The sequence below is a fragment of the Microtus oregoni genome, unplaced genomic scaffold, assembly GCF_018167655.1.
Source record: "Microtus oregoni isolate MIOR12 unplaced genomic scaffold, Mior012 000031F_ref0000149, whole genome shotgun sequence".
In the NCBI taxonomy this organism is placed as follows: domain Eukaryota; kingdom Metazoa; phylum Chordata; class Mammalia; order Rodentia; family Cricetidae; genus Microtus; species Microtus oregoni.
The window spans coordinates 17,891,698-17,906,109 of NW_024543090.1; the positions used below are offsets into that span (position 1 = coordinate 17,891,698).

At 37.7% G+C, this 14,412-nt stretch overlaps 1 pseudogene; it reads right to left on the reverse strand.

Moving 5' to 3' along the window:
* Positions 1 to 12,776: 12,776 nt before the first annotated feature.
* Positions 12,777 to 13,397, reverse strand: LOC121465864 (annotated as a pseudogene).
* Between the last annotated feature and the right edge of the window lie 1,015 nt (positions 13,398 to 14,412).

Sequence of the window (14,412 nt, forward strand, 5' to 3'; positions counted from 1 at the left end):
GGTGAGAAGGTCCCTGGGAGTGGGGGAGTGAAAAGGTGGAGGGCTGAAGGGGTAGAGGTGTGGCTCGGCAGGGAATGGTGCCTGAACTGTCTCAGAACCTGTATTCAATCTATGGGATCGATACAGTAGAAGGACAGAACTGTCATTTTTAAGTTGTCCTCTGATGTTCACATGTGCACATGGCATGTACATGCCCCCCCTCACATGTGTGTACATGCAGACAAAGTCAATATACATGATAAGATTTTTAGGGTGGCAATTGCTAAAAAAAAGAAGTGAAGTTATTTTCCTGGTGGGATGAGAAGTATCTAAACCATTTTTTAGCACCTGAATTGTTTAATGTTTGTGTATTCACAATTCTAGTCAAATAAAAGAAGTTGCATATGTAGCAAAGAAGAGCTGGTAATGAAAGGTTCTGGAAAATGCTAGAAGCGTGGAATGGAAACTAAATGTTTATAACCAGGGCCTTCATTGTGGAGTATTTTGCTGTTGTTTGACCCATTCAAGATATTAGTCATAATTATTTACGTTAGAGAAAAATTACTGGATGATTTTAAATTCATAAATAATAAGCTTAGAATTTATTTCAAAACAAAACAATATAATGTAGAAGATGGAGTGGGAAGATTTCAAAACCACAACGACAAGCATTATAAGAAGTTAACTCAATAGTTCCCCAAAACAAACAAAAGCATGGATTTGAACTGCAGCAGTGATCAACAGAAAGAGAGCTGTGAGCGCCCTGTGAGAGCGAAGTGACACTGCATCTGAGCCATTGCCAGATGCATTTGGGCATCAGAAAGGTAAGTGAAATGACTGAGGACATCTGAGATTTACAAGTGATTTTACAGAAGAATAATGAGACCAGAAAAATGACAGAGTGTTCACTTTCTAAGCCACACAGAGCAAAGCAGGCTGGGACCACAGCACTTCAGGGGATGGAGAAGATGGGTATTTACCAGTTCAATCATTCATCAAATTTCCTTATTTATATGCTTATTTTTAAAAACTTTATTTATTTATGTATAACAATGCAGTTTACATGTTAAACAATCCTTTAATAGAATTATTTAAAGCAGTTCTAAACAGAAGAATAAACAACTGAATTTCAGATTACACTAACCCTACCTCCAAAAGAAGGAAAAAATTTAAAACCCCCTTTTTTGTACATGGGTCAAAGTGACAAAAGGACCGAGTGACTATACATAACTAATTCCTTTGAGGTCATGGTCAGCAGAAGTGGAAAGCAAATCCAAGATTCACTATCACAGTCTCAAAGGAATAACATGCACTCAATTCTTCTGAAATACAAAGATGGTTACTGCTACTTCAACACAAAGAAAGTTGAATTCAACAGATTTCTTTGAAACCTATGTCATGTCAGAAATCATACTTTGCCCTGGAGAACCTTCTAGACTTATGAAAACAAACTCATGCTCATCCTTGCCAACATGAGGGAAGTCACATCTTGTTCATGACGCTGTGACAAATAAGAGAGGTGGCTGCCATGAACAGTGACACATTTTTCATCATGCTAGAGAACTAGCTAAGAGTCATCACGAAGAGTCACAGTGACATAGAATTAGTTCCTATTTTTCCTTATACTATGTTCCAATAGTATGGCATGTATATATTGTATCATATAAAGACATTACATATCACATAAAGACATTACTAAGAAAGAGAATTACAGACCAATCTCACTTGTGAACATTGATGTAAAAATACTCAATAAAATACTGGCAAACAGAATCCAAGAACACGTCAGAACCATCATCCACCATGATTAAGTCAGCTTCATCCCAAAGATGCAGAAATGGTTCAACATACAAAAATCTGTCAATGTAATCCACCATATAAACAAACTGAAAAATAAGAACCACGTGATCATCTCATTAGATGCCAAAAAAGCTTTTGACAAAAATACAACATCCCTTCATGATAAAGGTCTTATAGAGAGCAGGAATACAAGGAACATATCTAAACATAATAAAAGCAATATACAGCAAGCCAACAGCCAACATCAAACTAAATGGAGAGAAACTCACAGCGATCCCACCGAAATCAGGAACAAGACAAGGTTGTCCATTCTCTCCATATCTAGTCAATATAGTTCTTGAGGTCCTAGCTAGAGCAATAAGACAACAAATGGAGATCAAGGGGATATAAATCAGAAAAAAGTCAAACTCTCACTATTTGCTGATGATATGATAGTTTACATAAGTGACCCCCCAAATTATACCAAGGTACTTCTACAACTCATAAACACTTTCAGCAATGTAGCGGGATACAAGATTAACTAAAAAAAAAATCAGTATCCATTCTGTTCACAGATGATAAAATGGCTGGAGAAGAAATCAAAGAATCATCACTGTTGATAGGTACAGCAGGCTGCGTTCCTGGCACCTGGCTGCCTGCACAGCTAGATTTATACCCGAAATAACAACACACAAATTGTATTCTTTTAAACACTGCTTGGCCCATTAGTTCCAGCCTTTTATTGGCTAATTCTTACATATTGATCTAACCCATTTCTAATAATCTGTGTAATACCACAAGGTGGCTTACCAGGAAAGATCTTAACCTGCGTCTGTCTGGAGTGGGAGAATCATGGCGACTGCCTGACTCGGCTTCTTTCTCCCAGCATTCTATTCTGTTTACTCTGCCTATCTAAGCTGCTGTCCTATCAAAAGGGCCAAGGCAGTTTCTTTATTTAACCAATGAAATTAACATGAAACAGAAGACTCTCCCCCATCACATCACCCTTCACAATAGCCACAAATAGCATTAAATATCTCAGAGTAACTCTAACGAAACAAGTGAAAGACTTGTATAACAAGAACTTTAAGTCTTTGAAGAAAGAAAATGAAGAAGACACCAGAAAGTAGAAAGATCTTATGGTTAGATAGAATTAACAGTAAAATTGGCAATCTTACCAAAAATGGCAATCTTACCAAAAGCCCTTAAGAAATCTTAAGCACGAGTAAACTTTCATGGTCTGACTCTACAATCCAGTGCAACATTTTATCTCTAGGCTGTAATTATGTTGCAGAACCTATGAAGCCTAAACAAGAGGCCTTTTTTGTGGGATCATAATGCCCTGAGTATTGATAAATTGGGGTTTTAACAAATTGTTTATCTGTCTTATTCATGACTGGCTCTAAAAAGCTTAACTCTTTTAACAACCATTTTACTAGAAAAAGTTGACCAGAAATAGATAATTAAGGAAAAATCCAAAAGGAAGAGATTCATAGAAAGGTGGTACCTGCCATGTGTTTTCAACAGTGCTTGGTAACAATCCCAAAAGTCATTGTATATAAACATGCTATCAGTAACCCTTAAAATCCTACCCCTTTAAAATGTTATCTTTCTAAAATTCCACCCCTTTCAGCTCCAAGACTGTGAGGCAGGTAAAGCTTCAAATAGTTACAGCCCCTCAGGGATTGTTGGCCAAAGCCTGCAATCTACTGAGTGGATTGTTGCAAAAGGCTCGGGAAGTTTCTGTCATGACTCTACACTACTCATGAATCCTCCATGCCACAATGTGCCATAAACATCCAATAATTCTTAGTCAAATGTACTGTAAAATCATTGGAAGTATGATCAGTACACAGCGGGATGATTATAAGACAGCTTTTCCCTCTCATGAGCAATGCTGAAGGAAACAAAATACAGTTCTTAAAAGATTGATATGGAAAGGGGAGAAAAGAATAGTTGCGAGGCTGTACCACTCATGTCCCAGTAAATTTGACTTTCTTTACAAAGATTACATTCTTCAGCTTCACTGTTCACTAACAAAGCGGTGGATTCTAGAGAATGTTCAGTATTTAAAGCTTATTTGGTTCTCATGGAGCAATGACAAAAATCACACTAAGCTCTTTTTCTATCTGTCTTCCAGCACATCTTGGGGAGTAGAGAAATCTGTTTCCATTTTAACAAACACAGTCACTGACCAGTGAGATACATTTGCTCAATGGCAGGCATTTTTCTGGTTGTAGATTTAAATCCTTTTACCATCTATTCCCACATTTGTGGAAGTTGTGAGGAGTGAAGGTTGAGTATATACTGATCATCTGGGGCTCTAGGAGCTTGCCTGATGGTCCATGCCAACCTGGTCTGATCCATGTAATTTTTCTGTGTGAATGAATAAGCCAGTGAAGGTCATGAGCTCTAGAATTAGAAAGATTCAATGCACACTTATTCCTCTATCCCAACAATAACTGTGACACCCAGAACATGGGCACTTTTTGATCTCTGGTTTGTTTACTTGGAAAACAGCAATGACAATACTGTGTACAACCTTTTGTCTGTGTTGTCTTTTGAGACACGGTCTTACATGGAGTCTAGGTAGTCACCCAACTCACAGTACTCATTCTAGCTCAGGCTCCCTTGTGTTGAGATGGCAGCCATAAGCCACCAGGCCTAGCTAACTTCTAAGAATTAAAAAAGTGTTCATGTGCTAGCATAGTAAATATTCAGTATATTTTAGTCATTTATTCATGTGCTTGACATTTTTCAAATCCTTCTATGTAGCACAGGCTGGCCCCAAACTTGCAAGCCTCCACATCCCAAAAGTTAGCGTTGCAGGCTTGTGCCACCATACCTGGCTCCATGACTTTTACTTATAAGCAATAGCTTCATAACAATGGAGACTCAAATGCCACAGACATTAGGAACAGGAGTCCTCTATGAGCATTTCACAGTAAAAAAAAATCCCTGAAATTACTCTGCCCTGTGTCATAAAAAGCAAAATAAAAGCATCTCAGACCAGAGAATGTAATTTCTGTATGAGGAAAAAGCAAACATCTGACAGTTTTGACTGGTTTTAAACTTCTCTGAATTTTCAGTTCTCCAAGTACGTGAAGTACAAATTTGTCATAAGCAGAATTTTTGCAATACCCTGAGGCCTCAATCCACTGTGTTGGCCCAGTGATTCAATTCCTTCCTTTGGCAACAGTGAGGAGTTTCTGTGAATATGGTGAAAGGTTCAGATCAAACGATCAGAAGGGAGGTCAACCTGGTCTCATGTCATTGAGCTCAAGCCTTTAAATAAAGGCTGAGGTCAGAAGGATGCTCTTGCTGGGAAAAGCAGCTTCGGCTCTATGAATAGGTACAGGAGGGGCACTTGGGAGGGACTAAGGTGACCTTCAGGACCTGCAGCTAGCAAGAGAAAAAAGAGGCTCCGTCCCACATCTACAAAAGCCAGAGTTCTACCAAAATCAGGCAAGTTTGAAAGGTGAGCTGCGCTCTAATATCTGCCTACTGGTCATCACAGGCTGCAAGACACCTGACAGAGAAATTAGGTCAGAAGAATGTGGATGAAGTTGTGAACATTGTGGTAACTTGCTAGACTGTAACAAAAAACTGACACACTCTTTTATTTCTTCCTATTGTGCCAGGATAGTAGTACAGTAGGAGTTCTGTCAGCACTTGAAGAAGGTAGCTGGAATAAAATGGCTTCCGGAGGCAAGTCATTGAGCATACTCAAAGTTTTTAAGCATTACTCATTAGAATGAAGTTTAGAGACAGGAAATTTATTTTGCTGACGAAGAAAAAATGTTACTTTCCTATCACTTTGGAGAGCATTTTGCCTTTTCCAATAAGGAAGCTGGCTCAGATTAGAATGAAAATGAAAAACTGAAATTTATGCCCTGGCAATGAGGAAGCATGCATGGGCAGCCCGTATATGGTGCTTCTGTTGAACTTGTCCAACAAATTAGTGTGATTCTTAATTAAAGACACAACAACTTGACCATTATCCTAAGAACATAGTGCAGGCATCAGGAGACAGCCAGTTTAATTGGAAGAAATGACTGTTTACCAGCATAAATACTGTAAATGATCTTAGAGAAGTAATTATAAATGATAAGGAACCCTGGGAGGGTACAAATCTTTACATTTGATTAACAGTTTTGCATTCTATGACTTATTCAAGAAAAAGTCCCCAGACATTTATGTATTCCAAACATGACCTAAAAACTAAAAATCTCCATGTTAAGAGTTACAACTTTGAGAAAACGGAAAATGAGCTAGAGAATTACCATAATAAGTTTATTTGGAGATTGTACATGTTTACATGAAGTAGACATATAGAAATATACCTTTTTAGATATAAGACCATTGTAAAATTTAGGGTATTAGTGACCTTGTATCTTAAATTCACCAGACAGCAAAATATGTGATAGTAGATGAGGATTTCTTAAGGAAATACACTAGGCCTGTAGATCATATATATATTTGGCTGTTGAGCTGTTGAGGACTCACAAGCTTTCATCATAACAAGTGTGTGTGTGTGTGTGTGTGTGTGTGTGTGTGTGTGTGTAAATGTGAGCATGTCTGGGTGTGCATATTCATATGAATGGAAAGTTGGAAACAAGGTATTTGGAAAGTCATCCAAGGCTCTCTGTCCCTTACCTATATAAATTTAGAAGCTACATTAAATATATTCTTTTTTAATGCAAAGAAAAGTTGGTTTGCAGTGTTCTCTAAATATGTTATTTGATAGAGAGATTATGTTTTGTAGTCTCCCAGAAAAAGTATCTTATTTGTTTTTTTTTTAATGTTTTTGTATTTGAAGTTGCATGAGTTTATGTGGACTAAGAATGTGTAGTTGCCTGTGGAGTCTAGAAGAGAACAATGGATCCCCCAGAACTGGAGTTACAAGCAATTGAGAGTTGCCAAATGGGGATACTGGGGTCAGAACCGTGGTCCTCAGTAAGTGCACAGGTGAGCCATCTCACCCACTCCTACTTATTTCTAATTAAAAGTCACTTTTCCCAGAACGCTCATCAACTTTTAGGGAAGTGAAAAGTCAAACAGAGAGCAAATGAACTACATTTTTTGGCTTTCCTCAAAGTTTGGGAGTAGGTACCATTTCTTTGCTGTGTTGGAAGCAGTGGAAATCCCTGGACAGTGACTACTCATGCATCCATCCACACTTGGAGAAACATGAGAAAATACTTTCCATCACTATTGAGCAGATGGTTTATCCACTGATGGGATGGAGGTTAATGTTGTCTTGAACATGAACAAATCAGAACTGGGCTTAACATTACTATTTTTTTACTAAATAAAAAAACCTAATGTATAATATTTTAGTACATAAGAAACTTTCTCAATTATGTAAAATATAGACAATGCTGCTAAATGAACCCAATTTAGTAGAATATTCTTCATATTTATTCATGCAATACATTCCTATATTTACTTGCACACCTTTTACAATAATCTACATAACATAAACCCTAAATTTAAACTCCTCTGGGTAGCAGAAACACTAGGTTTTATGGTAATGTAAGTTGCACGGTGGAGCTAAGAGCCCCACAGGTCCTCTGAATTGCAAGGGTATGTCCGTGATATGGAGAGGGCTACAGTGACATTTATCAACAACCATGTCTGTGTTTTCATGGGTCCTATCAATAAACATGACAATTGCCACATAGCTAACAGGTTAAACTTGTATCATAATACCTTGACTGTAAACTTGTACCTAAGACTCGCTTCAGGGTGCAACTCTTGCCAGTATCAAATAGCAGGCTAATAAAAGCAGTTGCAGAAACAGTTTTACGACCCCCCAATGACTTGTGTTTTACATTATTTTATCTCAATGCAGACATCTGAATTAAAGGTTAACAAATAGTATTTAATGGGTTGTCTAGATCAATGTACAGAGCATGAATACATGTGTCTTGCTATTTCTATCAGTTTTAATACTACACATGTTTTATGATTTGGGTTAAGACATGACTGTAAGTGGGTGATGGCTCTTAACTGACTTTTTAAAGTAATATGAAATGGCACATTTTGTTATACTTCCTCCAATTAACTGCATATCCACCATTAAAGCAATCTGTCATTATTTTAACAATGTCATTAACGTCTACAATATAACTCAGGGGCTTTGTTCTTCCTTCAAAATTAGTAGCACATACATTTTTATAGAAAGCTTGGAATACAAAAACAAATTTAAGAAGCTTTCAACTCTAAGCTATACAAATATTTTAAATGAGTTATACAGAAAGTCTGGCTTTACTAACAATGAAAAGCCCACCCAAATTATATATCCATTAAAGTGGATTGATGGTGTTAAAACACAAATTTCTTTTCTTTCTACTCCAGCCGTCGAAAACATGATTTACTGTATTGCTAAATGTACTCGATTTAATGAAAATAATTTAAATTTGGGTCTATAGAAAATAGATATCAGTGCTTAAGGTATATGCCATAGATAAATGATGACTTTACCTCTTTGGCAACATTGTTAAAAAATTAATTGACAAAAATATTATGTGCCTAATTAAAAAGACCAAATTTTAATATCAAATTTAGATGGCGGTAGCCAACTTTAAGTCATTAGATTATGTGCTATTTACTATTAGTTTCAGTAAATAGATTAAGATTCAGCCAAGGATAAATGCAAAGGGAAGGTTTAAGTTCACAAAAATGAGCAGAGTTTCCACTGAACGGTACCTCTTCTGAGGGACCACACAGGTGCCTCTGCTATTAAGACAAACAGGGTGAAGAAATCCACATGCTGCCAACCAAAGTTGCCAACACACATAAAAGCCCTCACAGTTTTTATGAAACTTTTTCATTGATAATTAGCTTACACAAAGCATATCAAATGCATTCTCAATTGAAGGCTAGACAGAATAACCATTTTCAGATTTTTTAAAAAAAAAAAAATCAGTTTCTGTAGATGCTCCTTGTGTAACTCTCAAAATCTCCCATTTAGTTCCTTAAGGCTGCATCTTTCCTGTCCGTAGAGCAGACATTTGTTTCTGATTGAAATTAAGATTCTAAGCTCATCAAGACTCTAGTGCCCTGTGCATTACCGTGACTGAAGGAATAAGTGCAAGAGTGTGCTTTTATGCCCCACATGAATGCTCTCTCTCTACCTTAACCGTTCCTTCTCCTCTTATACTGCTCGTCTCTACCAAGTTTCCAGCCGCCCACTCTCCATACCAAAGTCCCCAGACTGAGCATAACTTATGCCCTATAGCCTTAGATCCAGTACAAATTTTAGAGGGAGGGAAAAGGGGTGGGGAACAGGACAGAAGAGTGTGAAAGTGGTATGATTATATTTTAATTTTTTTAAATTAAAGAAAAATTAAAAAGGTACTGTAGTCTGGGTCTGTCTTGCAGCCCTTCTGCCTCTACGTACTGCTGATCTCCATACTTTTAGACCCATTCCAGGAATTAAGTTGCTCAGCCACCAACTTCAGCAATTGGTTGCATCTGAGCCCTATATCCCAGGTCCGCTAAAGGATCTTTCATGGTTCATAGGGGACTGTCATAGTTCTCAAATCTTCTCCATAAAAACCATTCTTCAATTGTTTCTCATTCTCATTTTCCCTGGATTTATGTTCTTTGTTTTTCTAAATATCATCACTTCAAATTCATTAGTGATAGAATCAAAATTATTAATGCTGATGAAAAGAACACTAAATTATTAAGCACACTAAAACAGATTGTAGTTCTTTTATTTTTTACTTTTTTTTTACTTTTATAACACAGTATCATAGACTGGGAAATTTATAAAGAAAGTACAGTTATTTCTTGTAAGTATGGAGACTTGTAAATCCAAGAAGGTGGTACATCTGACAAGGGCTGTCATATTACATCGCCCCATGGTAGAAAGCAAGAGTGAGCAAGAACTCACTTTTATAAAAAACATATACATGCACATGTTCACACACATACTCAGAAACACACACAAATGCACATACACATGCAACTCAGACACACATACACACACACATATGCACACACAAATTCAGACACACATACACTCACAAACTCACACACACATGCATGCACACACACACATACACACTAATTGACCTATTTCCATAGGAATAATATAGGTTCATCCATAAGTTCTCATGAAAAAAAGTAAACTTTCCTAACACTGACACATCAGGAGTTAAATTTCCAAAAGGTAAATTTTGAGGGATGAATTCAAAAGACAACAGGAGCCAGAAAGAATTTAAATTTGAGAACACATCAGCAAAGTTAAGACTAATATACTTTTAATATATTCTCAGATTTTTAATCTAATGTTTAATGTTGACATATGAAACAGTAAATTTCACCATGGCAGCTTCTTACATATGCATTATTATTCTTTCTTTTCATCTACTCTTTTCAAGTTTAGATTCAATATAATATCAACTAAGAACAAACTTGTGTTTTCTTTCAATAGATCTTTTAAATATTCATATTATTGTTATTATTATTACTACTACTAATATTATTATTAGTGAATGGTGTTTGTGTGCTACTTGCAGCAGGACATGTGTGTAGAGGTCGGAAGACGACTTTTGGCCCTAGTTCTCTCCTACCTTTCCAGGGATTGAGGCTGATCTCCAGGGTTGTATAGTCATTATTTTGCTCACTGAGCCATTTTACCAGCATCATCTGTAAATACAACCAGAATAAAATTAACCAACATATGATGTTCAGTGATCATTCTAATATTACATAGGATGCATCTGGGGACATCTGGATTAGAGGCATCTTTAATGGAAATATCTTATGGCTTAGAATTAGAACATCATTTTCTAAACTGTGATTTAGATTTTACTTTATCCACCTCAACCTTCCAAAGTCCCTTAAACTCTCTGGAGTTTTTGAATCAATTGAACATAGATTATTATGATTATTGCTTGTTAAATGGCTAATGCCTATGTCATGCTGTGCAAAATTGTTGCAGTAACCCTAACTATGGTCCTATGAGGCAGACACTACAGTCTTCATTTTATGAATGAGAAATCAGAAACACCGAGAGAGAAGGGTGCCAAATCTCAATATAATAACTGTATCAGGATGTTAACCAAGGGATTTGACTTGAGACCTAATGCAATTTGCCGTGTGGTATGATGTTTCCTCTACTGAGTCCCTGAGAGGAGGAAAAACAAGGGGGAAGATGACTTTTATAAATGCCAAAGTGCCACTTAAAGTGGTAATTTATGATTTTAAATCTATTACTAATCTGTTAAGTAAAAGTTCTTTGATTTTACAGGAATTGCCACCCACTTATATTAGCAGCTTAGAGAAATGGAAAAGTTCTCTCTCCATTCAGTGAAGAAACTAGGAGATGAATAAAAATGCCATTTCTGCTCTCCAGGTCTGTTGACTGAGGTTTTATGTCCTGCCTGGTTTCTGTCCTCTCACCGGGTCCCACAGCTGTTTAGCCCCAAAGAAATTACACAGAGGTCTACATTAACCATAAACTGATTGGCTCATTATCTTAGGCTTCTTATGAACTCTTATAACTTACATTAGCTAATTATTCTTATCCATGTTAGCCACATGGCTCAGTACCTTTTTCTGCAGGGCAATCACATCTTCCTTCTTCTGTGGTTGGGACAGGACTGTCCCTTCCCAGAATTCTCCTGTTCTCATTGACTGCCTCTACTTCCTGTCTGGTTGTCCTGCCTATACTTCCTGCCTGGCTACTGGCCAATCAGCTTTTATTTAAAACATAATTGACAGAATATAGACAATTGTCCCCCTCTTTTTCCAAAAACAAAAAAAAAATCCATAGTCCATCTTTTGGGAATGTGGGCATAGTTTTCCAGGTTACCTCTTGCTGGTTCTTATGGGGACCTAAAGAAAATTTAGAATTATGATCAAGTCCTGACTGGAGTATTCTGTGAGGCTTGATAATCTCAGGCAGCATGTTGAATCTCTTCTGGATGTAGAACTCTGACATCTGGGCCATCTGTTCCTGCCGGAGATTTCTCAGGTGCTCTTCCTTGATCAAATCTGATTTTTCTTAGCTCAGAATGAATCCACAGCCTCCCATTTCCTGTGGAAACAAAAGCAAAACATCTTCTCCAAAGTAACATATCTTTTGACTTCAATTTTGAAGTCAAGTCATCTTGAAAATTCCTATCTTGGATTAATTCAACAGCATTTATAAGCAAATATCTTTTAACAGTTGTTGCTCCTTCCTAAGCATTTAAACAATTCAAAGACAGCATAATAACATACAGTATCCAGATTCTCTGTGTATTTTCCATCTTTATGTGGCTTTACTTTAACCTCTATTTCTTTTATTTTTACTTTTACTTTTTGAGATAGGTTCTCTGTATATCTTTGGCTGTCCTGGAATTCCCTCTGTAGATCAGACTGTCTTTGAATTCACAGAGATCCACCTGCCTCTGCCTCCCAAGTGCTGTTATTAAAGATATATGCCACCACACCCTGAAGTCTGTCTCCCAAGTGTTGGGATTAAAGGTGTGTGGTACCACACCTTGAACTCACAGAGATCTTTCTGCCTCTGCCTCCCAGGCATTGGGATTAAAGGCATGCACCACCACCACACAACTATTCTCTCTTTTTTAAGGACTTTAACCTTTTACTTTTCTCTTCCAAGCCTGCATATATTTTTATCACACTGTAAAACATTTAATGGTTTTTTTAATATACATTATTTTATTACAAATTTTTTTTAAAAAAATAACAAGAGAAAATGCAACATCCTAAAAAAACTGGTAATACAAATTCCTATGTATGCTTCTGTGCTACCATAAGAAATTAAAGAAACCATTAAAGATTTAGGAATATTCAGCATCAAAAGCTTTAAATCTAACTGCATGTTGTAGCCCGCCAAAAAGCTACAAACTCTTTAAAAAGTATTTTCTCTGCAAAGACTCTCATCAGCTATACAGAACTCTGTACAGATTTATACTGAAGCTAATGTTGAGCTGCACTTGAATTTTGCATTCTTAGCCTGAGTACATACACTCCACACATTTTAGGACAGCCATTTATTCTTTATCCTCATCTTCTTCCTCATCATCTTCATCTTCTTCCTCCTCCTCTTCTTCCTCATCTTCTGGTTCATTCTTCTTCTTTGAGCCTGTTGGCCTAAAAGGACCCTTCTTTCCTACTTTGCTTTTGCCCTTGGCACGGAATGCAGCAATATCCTTTTCATATTTCTCCTTCAGTTTAGCTGCCTTCTGCTCATGGGGTTGTTTATCTTTGGCAGACTGTTCAGACCACATCTCACCCATTTTTTTTTTCAGTATCTCCAACAGACAGGCCTGGGTGCTCACTTTTGATCTTTGGGCGATGTTCAGAGCAAAACAGGAAGAAGGCAGACTGTGGTCTTTTTGGAGCATTAGAATCCTTTTGCTTTCCTTTCTTATCACCTTTGGGAGGAACGTAATTCTTCATCTCCCTGTCATAGCGAACTTTGTCACTCTTGGCCAAATCTTAAAACTTCGACTTTTCCTTTGCAGACATGGTCTTCCATCTCTCGGAGCTCTTCTTGGAGAACTCAGCGAAGTTGACTGATAAGTCGGGATGCTTCTTCTTGTGCTCCTCGTGGCACGTCTGCATGAAGAAGAGGGCATATGAGGACACTTGTTGGGGTCTCCCTTGCCCATTGCTGACAGTGGCGTCTACCTGTTGAGAGCATGTCCCTCTGAGGCTGGCAAGGAAATTTTCTTCCCCAAGCTCCCGTGTGAGAACCAGCTCCTCACTACTGCAAGCTGTAGCCTCTTGTTTTGCAGACTTCTCGGCCTTAGAGGTTTTTTTTTTTAAATCTTTGAATCTCTATTGTATATCTCTCTTTTTCTGACCACGTGGCTCTTTAATTTGCTAAGCAATATGGAGAGGATTAAAGCTGTAGCTTTGACGGCTGGATCCAGTCCATTCCTTACCTTTTTGAGATTTCGGCCTCATGGCGAAGGTACCTGCTCTAACCATGTTTATTGCCACAACTCTGTGGCGTTTCAAGGTCCCTGCCACCAACAGAAAGCATGTGGTCAGCTTTTCATTAACACCATTTAAGTGTTTCATGGCAGGACCTCTTTAAATTGCTGCAAGGTTTTGCCACTAAAGCTGAGTCAAGAAGCCTCTCTTAAATGAGATGCATTTGCCACCAGCAAACAGAGTTCGCCTGAGCAAATGCTGCTATCAATAAGCCATGCTTAACTCTATTCTTTTCTGTCTAGAATTACTTCCCAGGCTCTGTTAGGTTTTATGTGGATGCAGTCGTCCACACATTGGGCACCATTTGTTGTTGACTGCGTTTTCTGTCCTGCCAGGTTCCCGCAATCATTAAGTCCCAAAGAAATCACACAGAGGTGTGCTTTAGTTGAAAACTGATTGGCCCATCAGTTCAGGCTTCTTATTAACTCTTATAACTTATATTAGCCCATTATTTTTATCTATGTTTCCCACATGGCTCGGTACCTTTTTCAGGGAGGAAGTCACATCTTCCTTCTTCGGTGGATGGGTCACAACTGCAGAGGGAGCTTCCCTCTTCTCAGAATTCCAACATTCTCATTGACCCTCCTCTACTTCCTGTCTGGTTGTCCTGCCTATACTTCCTGCCTGGCTACTGGCCAATCAGCATTTATTTAAAACATAATTGACAGAATATAGACAATTGTCCCT